The 10,602-nt window shown below is 34.6% G+C and overlaps 1 long non-coding RNA gene across 2 annotated transcripts; it reads left to right on the forward strand.

Annotated features, from left to right (window-relative positions):
• Positions 1-1,713: 1,713 nt before the first annotated feature.
• On the forward strand, positions 1,714-6,710 carry LOC147906772 (uncharacterized). 2 transcript variants are annotated; one of them, XR_015548214.1, is made up of 4 exons: positions 1,714-2,208; positions 2,827-3,054; positions 3,174-3,320; positions 4,914-6,710. It is a non-coding gene; the product is annotated as an uncharacterized LOC147906772 (long non-coding RNA). The 2 variants fall into 2 exon arrangements; XR_015548213.1 differs by having other exon boundaries at positions 2,827-3,320.
• The last annotated feature ends 3,892 nt before the right edge of the window (positions 6,711-10,602 follow it).

Genomic DNA, 10,602 nt, shown 5'->3' on the forward strand with positions numbered 1-10,602 from the left:
ACTCGATGAGGAACACCTGATAAGAGCATCATGTTTTAGTAGCATATGTTATAAATATTTTATGAAATATTCAGTGAATAATTTAAAATAGAAAAAAGAGACGTTGATTCGGCGATATACAATATTGTAAGTGTCATTATTCAGAGCAGCATATTAAAGAAGAAGAAGAAGTAACTAAAGTAACACAGAGGAAATAACTAAAACAATGAACGATACCGTTTTTTAAGGAAATTTATGAATGTTCTACAATCATCAAATTCAATTCATATAGAAACGCCCTACTCTGAAACTTTTTTAAGAATACAAAAGATAATCATAAGTACTACAATTGAATTAAAGATTCTGCCATCAATCGCCGCGATGTTTATGGATTCTGCTCTTTTAATCCATTTAAGTGAAGCTGTGATTTTTGAAATTTTTGAAAGCAATGCAGTCTTGACTTTTAGAGTACAATTTCAATTGCTATTCATTGAAATGTAATTTAAACAATAAACAGATATTTTACACCGAAAAAAGTTTACATATTTTTTTAAATAGTACTAAGTAAACATTTTTAGTACAATAAATAAATATTTATTCGATAAAAGGTGATAGTTAAACTAATTAATGGTTTTTATATCAAATAAATATATATATATATATTTCCATTTAGTAAATATTTATTTAGAAATTTTATTCAAATAAATATTTATTAAAATTTAACTTTTTGTCAGTGCATTTATATTTTAATTTATAAAAATTAATTTAGAAGTTAATCCTCAAAATATCAAACAGAAGAATAATTTGTATATGTCCATAATGTATATGTCCATTATGTATAATTACTAATTTATTTTTTCTCTTATACAGTACCAGAAAAATACTTGGAATACAGAAAAACTTGCTGTTAGATCACACATTAACAACAATTTAATATAATACGATCATGAACCAATGCGATAATGGTAATCCCTTTCGCGAAATCGATAAATCTGCGAGGATAGCGGAATAAATCGCCGTCAACGCGCAAGCTGCTAATAAATGTATTTTCCCGAGCGAGAGCAATACACGGCACCAACCTCGATATGTCCCACGAGGATCGCCGAATGCGTTTACGGCTAATCAAAATCGCGTGGACCACCTGGAATAATTAACGGGGCGATGATGCGCGATGGTCCGCGTGGGATTTCTGACGATTCATTCATGCGAGCGGGACGTTGGGAATATTCGTGATACCGGGGAGGGGGAGGGAAAGAGGGATGCTTTACAGTATCGAATGGGGGTGGCAGGAAAAGCCTGTAGGTTCGTGAATCATAGCGCCCACGCGAGAACACCATAAAAATAATGCAGCATGCGTCATGATATAGCAAACGTGACTCATCACCCTATAAGCGCATATGTATCGCACTCGTGTCACAAGATTGCATCGACAAGTCGCAGGACGCGAGATCCCCATTTCCAACAACGCGAGAAATTATGTATCTCGCGGATAAAAGCACAGCTGTGAACGCGAATGCGATACGGGCGATGCATTTCAAGGCACGCGCGGGTATCGTGACTGAAAATTGGTAAATGCATAACGTGACCAAGTCCATAACAATCGAACAAGTGGCAGTCCCGCATTATTGCGGAGACTACCGACAATTAAATTAACAAATTGCGATGTAATTTTGGCTGCGACGCACATAGCTTGAGAAATGATTAATTAATTGAGAAAGGCGTGAGAAAGTAGGAAGACGAGTCACAACTTCCACGAAAGAATTAAGAAAGTTAGCCGAAATTTACCGCGCCAGACAAGCGCCTGGTAAACGCGAGCGGTAAACATCGAGAATTAAAATTTAACGTCTGTGTCAACAAGTCGCAGGTATAGAGTTTGTTCAGAGTCTGTCCTCGAATTAGACGCGAGCTGAGAAAAAATGACATTTCACGGATGATTAATTGATCGCTCGTGACAAAGAGAAAATGATGAAGTGCACCTCGAGTTTTAACGATAGCGCGATAAGTCCGTCATCCCCGAATCGTACACAGTTGGAGTGATATCGACCAGTTCTGATATTTCTTAGTCATCGCCGACATTTCGTGCTGGCTTAGAGGAGCACGAAATGTTTTTCGTGAGTCACTAATAAGAGAGTTCATTTCAGAATTAAATGCTTTGCCAGTACGCAACGTCAACTAAACGTCAGATGCAATAAACATCCAGACGTTTCGCCGACTCTCGTGGAACGTAAGGTTGGTTATTTCATGTTCAAAGGTAGTACCATTGTCATAATATTTTGTTAAGATACATTAATGTATTTCATTTCTACATATAAAAGTTATTTAAAGTTATTTACTGTTCCGTTTTAAATAAAAATTATGAAATAAACTAGAATTTTTAACATACACATAGACTGTAATATGATAAATTGCATATATAAATTTATAAAAACAAAATTTATTTCCAATACCTGAATTTTAAGATATTAATATTGTGTTTTCTTATCTATGAAAACGACATTATATCAACGTATTATATTTTCCGTAGTAATATTTCATGTTATAGATATTTTGTTATAGATATCTTAAAGATTGCTTATAATTAACTTCTACGTTCTCGCGTATTAAGCAACTCATTATTCCCTCTTGTTAGGGAAAAAGGAGTATGTAACATTCTTGCGATATATCGATGCCATTTTTGGCTAAAGTTGCGTTTAATTGTTGTATTTGTGCTTTTAATTTATGATAATAAAAAATATGTATCGATCAAATTAGAATGACGAATGTATATTCAAAGTTATTTAAAAAATATTATACTTATATTTAAAGAAAAAAAAATTTATTTCACATTGATCGTTTTGTTTGTTGCAGTACTAATTATCGTCATTGATACGATATCGTCATTGACGACATAATTGGGGCTGCGTTCCGATATTTACTGAAAATCTATAGTTACGTGTACTATAGATCCATAGATTTTCAGCAGTGAATATCGAAACGCAGCCTGGAAATAATGTGCAGTTTGCTTGTAATCAGTTCTATCGAATGATGAAATTATAGCGTGGTATTGTGATACAAGGAAAGCAAATCACTTTACAGGTAAAATTCCAAATACCTATCATGAACTAAAAATCACTGAGTGTGTGTGCGTGCGTGCGTGTGCCTACATTTCAAAGTTCTTCAATTATCATATTTATTTGTACTGCAAAAAATTTTAGGAAAAGAGAGAGAAGAAGAAGAAAAGGGAGAGGAGGGAAGAGAGAGAAAAAGCGAGAGTTTTCAAACTGTAAAATGCTTTTGCAAATAACTCTTTCTGATCAATTTTGCCAAAGTAAACTCACTTTAAATTTGACTATTTTTCCAAGGTGCGTAAATGTTCTAATTTCCATTGGTAATGTATACTTATATGTAGATACATACTATATTTACATACATATTCGCTCAACGTTTCAATGAAAATAAGATTACAGCATTATAGCATTAAGATCCAATATTTCTTAGTCACTGACGTTTCATGCTGATCTGAGAGAGCACAAAACGTTTCTTGTGAATCATTAATAAGAAAGTCCATTTCCAGTTAAGAAATAGTAGTGCTTTGGCAGTATGCAACGTCAACTAAGTGCCAGATGTAATAAATATCGAGGCGTTTCGCTGGTTCTCATAGAACGAAGGTTGATTATTTCGGTGGAATCGTATACGTTTATTTCACATCTTCCGTGTAATCGTTTCCGTGAAAACACGCATTACTACGTCATAACTCGGTATTATAGTCGAGTAAATTTTCCTCTAACTCCGAATAAATGAAAAATGTACAATAAATATGAATAACAGATATTTAAATAAAAATGTAAAAAATAAAATTTTAATTAATTTAACGAAAAGGATAAAAATTATATAAAATCTCAAATGATTTAATTTAAATTTATTCAAAAAAAAAAAATATGAATTTTGTGCCATCTCGATTTTAAATTTTCTGAAACGCTTATCAATTAGCATCTATTTCCGTACATAAAAGATACATGTAAACGTGTAACGTTATGTCGTAATGTTATGTCGTAAAATGAGTTGGATGGTAATAACCAAGCTTTAACATCATCGTCTGTCCGAGGGGATAAATTGGAAGTAGTAATTTACGATCTTACGCACACGCTTTGAACCGGAAGAGTAATTTTCGTAGCCCGCATAAGGACGATTAATCTTCTAGGAAATCGAGAAGGCGTAACCGATGCGTAAATCTACATAAGTAGCTATGGACGCTAAGTAGCACGAGTTTTCGTCACGGGTAATTCGTTAAATTTATTTGTTAACGCTTTGTTGTACGTCTCTCGAGCGAAAATAAGGCATAAAGGATGCGTTTCTAAATACCATCAAAAATCCATTTCTGCGTCTATCTTGTGTTCAAAAGTGCCGAGAAGAAAGAGCATTAGCGTTTTTATACTCGTAGCAGCACTTTGATAGTGTGTACGTTTCCATCGTGATGAAAAAAAAACAAGAGGCAAAAACCACATTTTAGTACGCTTCGAGAGTCTCGAGTGGCTCTCCTTGGATCCCCGTTGCTTTACGAGGCGAGTAGAATCCGTCGAATCTCCCGGACGATCGTGAACTTTTCTCCGGGGACCATTCGTCGAAAGCAGAAAAATTCTCAAACGGATATATAAGAAACAGGAAAACACTTCTCAAATGGATTCGCCGAGATCATGATAGTAATCCGATTAAAAAGTGTAATTAAAGTTATTTCAACGAGACGTATTCAATTTCTGCGGAATTATTTGACGTTCGCCGACACAGTAATGACATTTCATATCGGTTTAATAATGGCTTTATTTCATTTGACAAACGTAGCACAACGAGATAAAACGCGCGCGCCCCGGGGCCACCCACCCCGAGGGCACCCATAAATTACGTCGGCAATTCGTAACAATTACGTCTCTCTCTCATATTCTATTATTTATGCCTAGGAAGGGCTACCGTGAGCCTCATCCGCCGTCATAGGGATGCTGGATATCGATCCCTGCCTTTTCTCGGCCGCTTATCGCTCATTACGAAACGCACGTGCGTACAACCGCATTCAACGTTTATCGGGCGGCGAAAGGGATCATTTGGGGCTTTAGGGGTAGCTGGAACAGAATCGAATGAAAGGACGCACGACACCGCCTGGCTAACATCATGGACAAATAGATGCACTGCTCGATGCAGCGATAGACATCGAGACGAATGATGTTCGAATCCTGTCAATGAATCGTGAGATAAACGTCACGTGGCGGATACTCGCGATAGCAGGCGGCGTGAACCATTAATTGAAATTTAAATGAATATCGGTGCGTAACATTGATAAAGAACTAATAAAGTATCGTATTAGATATATATCGTATTAGATATATATCAAATTGTGACTATATTATACAGAGAATGATTCATTTTAATCTTAACAGGCAAATATTTCGAAAACAGGTAATTTATTTTATCAATAAATATTCCAAATAAAAGCTGTATGGTATAAGAGAGGGACGTCATCATTTAATGTTTCCTATATCATACAATTTTTTACTTAGAATGTTTTTTGATAAAATTACATATCATCGAGATTTGTTTGTTAAGATTAAAATAAACCCGATATATATCACCCGATATATATCATTAAATATTATCAATTGCGATATTTATGTGTCTTGTACAAATTTTTCCAGAGAGATAAACTAAATTAAATCATACGTCACTAATTGGCTATCGTATCGTTATCTTGGTTTATCAGAGCGTATTTAGTTCCTACGTCAATTTTTCTAATAACGAGTGATATTTTTGCTCTTTTCCAAGTAATAGATTTTTTTATAAATAAAAAAATAATCTTCATTTGTTGATGAAAATGATTATTTGCTAAGACACATAAGTGGACGGAAGATATAGATGAAATTCTCGAGTCTTTCAAAGCGTGCATCCATTGCGCCGCACTCGCGTTCACTTCATCTGCATATAAACAAATCTATGATGGGGTGAGAAGAAAAATTTGTTCGGTTAAATAAACTGCGGTCCGCCAAAAAAAATAATGTTAAAATCACCGTTAAAGTGAAAACCTCTATTTCCGTCGCAGCAACGAAACAATCTTTTCGTTTATTGAATTAACAGTATAAATATTTATTCTACAACAATTATCACTGTTATTTTGGAAATTTATTTAGCCTCTTTCTGCGAAAGTTGTAGTGGGAACACGAAAATATATGAAAATTTGTGTCATCAATGCCAATAATATCTTAATCCACGAATCATTTAACACTATATCAGAATAATTATATTAGAATAATTATAGAAAATATTTTAAAATTATAATAACCATATTAGAATAATTATATTAGAATAATAATATTAGGAACACCATATTAGAATAATTATAGAAAAAGTTTCAAGATGATAATTTCAAAAACGCATCTGAAAGTTTCATTCTTTCTCTGTTAAGATGTCAAATTACTTCTTTAATGATTACACATATGTCATATTTCCAAAATAATGACACAATTACGAAAACAATGCAGATTATTTTACATCATATTTAAAAGTAATTTGCAAAAAGTCATTTAGTAGTTTACAAAAAATTAATTAGTTGTTACAAAAAATTTAGACTGGATCAACAATTATTTCAATAAGAAGTAGTATTTTTTTAATTATGGAAATATATATACAGAAACTTATTAAAAAATATGTAGTAAAGTCTCAATTTTTTAATGTAAGTACTTTAAATATTCAAATTAGTTTATATATATATATATATGTGATCTTCAATTTTTCTGATTGAAATACAATAGAACATATCTGAAAAAAAAAAAAAAAGATTTTACTAGAATGAGAGTCTAGTTAAATATATAAACCTGAAACTAATTTTGTTGGACATAAAAACAAATGTGTGAAAAATTCAAGCATGAGTAGTCCTGCAAAAATTTTTAATATCTTAGCAATCAGCTTGAACATTTTACATAATTATTTTAATAGGTCAACAAAAATATTTTCAAATATCTAGTTCAATTTTTCGATTTTCTTTAGCAAAACTATTCTTTCTCCATGTAGCAGCTTGTTATTTCCGATATATTAACATAGATAATTATCGTTTCATTAACGACATATTATGCGTTGGCGATTACGCAATTTGCAGCAGTTTTCCGGGTAATCACTTACAGGGCATTGAGCCCAAGGCAGAGGCAGGCCTGACAGGCCAGCCGGCGAAAAGTGCTCCTCACGTGCTACGTCGCGCATATTTACGCGGGTGTGTACGCCGATTAGATGAAAGAAGATAGAGAGAGACAGAGAGAGGAGGGTTGAAGTTGCGTGGCATCCAGCGAGGGAGAGAGCTCGGAAGGAACGACGCCGATGGGAATCCAGAAATAGAGAGGCTGCGAACCGAAGCGCCAAGGCTAGAAAATTTTACAGGCGCCGTAAAACCGTGCGGCCCTGCGTGCCGCGCGTGAACGCGGTCGCCATGCCGCTACTACTTGTTTCGCAACGACGAAATTTGAACGGAAGCGAGAGAGTGCGTTGGAGAGAAGCGTGCATTTTATTTATAGGAAGTTTACGCTGGCGGAAACGAGCGCGCGAATGTTCGCGAGAGCGATTGCGAGGCGCTAGGGACAACGTGAAAATTCTCGTTTCTCGCGGGCGTTTCTGCTTGGCAAAACTTGCGATGCAAATGCGCCTAGCAAATTCGCCTAATGAGCCTAAGCCGTGGTGAGTAATGGTAGCGACAATAATAGCGACGGGGACGCGTTAGTAGTAATAATAATAGTCACTCCGCACCGCGAGATGCGTTTGCTAAGTTTGGGTACACATTTGTGAACTATATGTACTTGGAAAGTAGTTAAATTGAAATTAAGGATTTGTCTCATTTTAGTGGAAACCATAATCGGAGTAAACATCGAATTTACTCCAAGAGATTGCGAGATATTTTCAAGTTGCAGGAACAAAATATACCAGTGACAAACAGGAATTTGTGGCACTGTAGAGGATATGACGCGCTCGAAGAAATAGGATACTTTTGATAAACAATCTAATAAAAGACGTAGTGTATATAATTTCAAATTACAGAAAGAGATATAATTATGAAAAATATTACTTTAGAGAGAATATACCATTAAAAAACGATTTTTTTGCTGAAGCATTTAAAAATGTAATTTTAAATTCACACCGAATTATTTAAACATTAAAGATCCAGCTGGCCCGTTTAGGGCCTTCATTTCCTATTTGTTGCATTAAAAAATTTTTAGCCAAATATATAATTTTGTTGAACCATCAAAATAATTACACAGGAAATTCAAGCATAATGAGCAATGCTGAAAAAAAATTTTAACATTTTACCAACCAGTTTGTGTATGCCCTAATAATAATTATTTTAATGGTTCAACAAAATTATTTTTTCAGATCTGTATCTATAACTAAATTTTTAGATGCTTCCGCAAAACTATCATTTCCATGTATTTATTCCATTGGGAATTAGTGTTTTAATGTAAGTAATTTGCTGTCTGTGATTCAAGAATCTTATTTACAGGAACTATTTTTAGAGAGCAAACATTAGAGACCTGATCCTGGCAGAAAACATGAAATACTTTTAACCAACTGAAAATATGTTTATAAAGATCCCGCGTCTCCGGAATGCACATTCGTCGATCGAAAGGCCAACGTCGCAGTTCTACGTTTATTTGAGAATTTTGTTTTCGAAAGTCACTCTTTCTCTCGGAGAGCAAACACCAGGCTGGATCCTGCGGCGGAGGATCTCAGAATGCTTTCCCCGCTACAAAAGCAAAACAGAAAGTGCGCGAGCGCGGTTGGTGAACACTGAACACGCGTGACAGGCAGGAAATCATGGCACGCGTGAAAACGTTGCCCCGAGTGCAACAATAGGGTCCCTGGGCAAACAAGCAGAATTCGATGTATCGTGGCGCCGACAACACGACGCGACGCTTCGAAATATGCTCGGTTCTTTCAGAACACATTCCTGACCCTCGCTTGCTCCGAAACTCAATGGTCTCTGCTCCACCCTCTGGGCTAGCTCGAGATTGCTGTAGCTGCGTTTCCAACCCCTCCGGCCGGCCGGCCGGCTCGGCCAGCATCGCGTAATCGTCCGTACGATGACACGCCAGAAACCCACCCCTATACATTTATTCCAGCGCACCAAACTCGGCACTCGGGGTTGCCTTTTCCGTGGCGGAAGGATCGGGAAGGAGACGCGCGGCGGAGCGGAACGCACGCGTGTGCGTGTGCGTGTACGCGCGAACGCACACGAGGTATTCGGTATAGCGTACTTTTCCAATGGGGGATTGTAACCGGCAGAATTTCGGCGTGATTCAATTCACGATACTGTGGATATACATGGTCTACGGAGACAGTAAACATAATGTTTCGCATTGACTGTCTAGCGCTGTCGTTGAAAATGATCAAACACATAGATCGTTTTCAATTGTCTGAAGCAATGAAATTTGAATCCGGCGGAATTACGCAGAATTCACTAATTAATCGAATCATGAATTGAGAGGAACTCAATAGAATTCGATATATCTAGCTTCAGGCAAAATCTGTATTATGTACCGTCCATTTGCCTGAAAAATGTATATCCCAAATAAAGTTGTTAACCTTAGTTCTCTATTATAGATTGTAACCAATTAAAACAAAATTATCAAAAAACCATAAATGCTATAGATAAAATCATTATGCACCGTTATTCACCTGGAAAATGGACGTTTAAAGTTATTAATTCTCAATTATACGTTGCAATTAACACGAACAAAATTATCAAAAATCATAAACGCTACAGATAAAATCTATATTATGCACTCATTTTCTTGGACATTTAAAATGGATATTTAAAATTGTTATTTTTATAGTTCTCTGTTAAACATTGAAATCAATTTAGATAAAAAACTATAAATACGTAAAATTATTATATACCGTCATTTATCTGGAAAATGGACTTGTTAAATAAAATTGTTAATTTCCTATTATACGTTTTTATTAAAACGAATAAAATTATTAAAAGATTATAAATGTTACAGATAAAATCTATATTCTCTACTGTCATTTACCTGGAAAATGGATATCTCAAATAAAATTGTTACCCTTAATTCATTATTATACGTTATAATACGAATAAAATTATCAAAAAAATATAAATGCTACGAATAAAATCTATATTCTCTACTGCCATTCACCTGGATATCTGGATATCTCAAATAAAGTTGTACTTTTAGTTCTCTATTATACGTTATAATACGAACAAAATTATATTAATTAAAAGCTACGAATAAAATCTATATTCTGTACTGTCATTCATTACTGGAAAATGATATCTCAAATAAAATTATTACCATTAGTTCTCTATTATACGATATAATACGAATAAAATGATCAAAAAGCTGTAAATGCTGTAAATAAAATCTAATTATATATCGTTATTCGCCTGGAAAATAGATATTTCAAATAAAGTTGTTATTCTTAGTTTTCTATTACACTATAACTTATAACTTATAATACGAACAAAATTATCGAAAATTATAAATACTAAGGTTAAATTAATGCTGCAAAGGTTGTGTTTTGTACTCAAATTTATTTTCTCCATTATTCGAGCCAAATATAAACTATTTTTCGGACCTTATAAACTATTTTTAGAGAAGA

Source organism: Acromyrmex echinatior, chromosome 18 (genome assembly GCF_024713525.1).
Source record: "Acromyrmex echinatior isolate Ae372 chromosome 18, ASM2471352v2, whole genome shotgun sequence".
NCBI classification, from domain to species: domain Eukaryota; kingdom Metazoa; phylum Arthropoda; class Insecta; order Hymenoptera; family Formicidae; genus Acromyrmex; species Acromyrmex echinatior.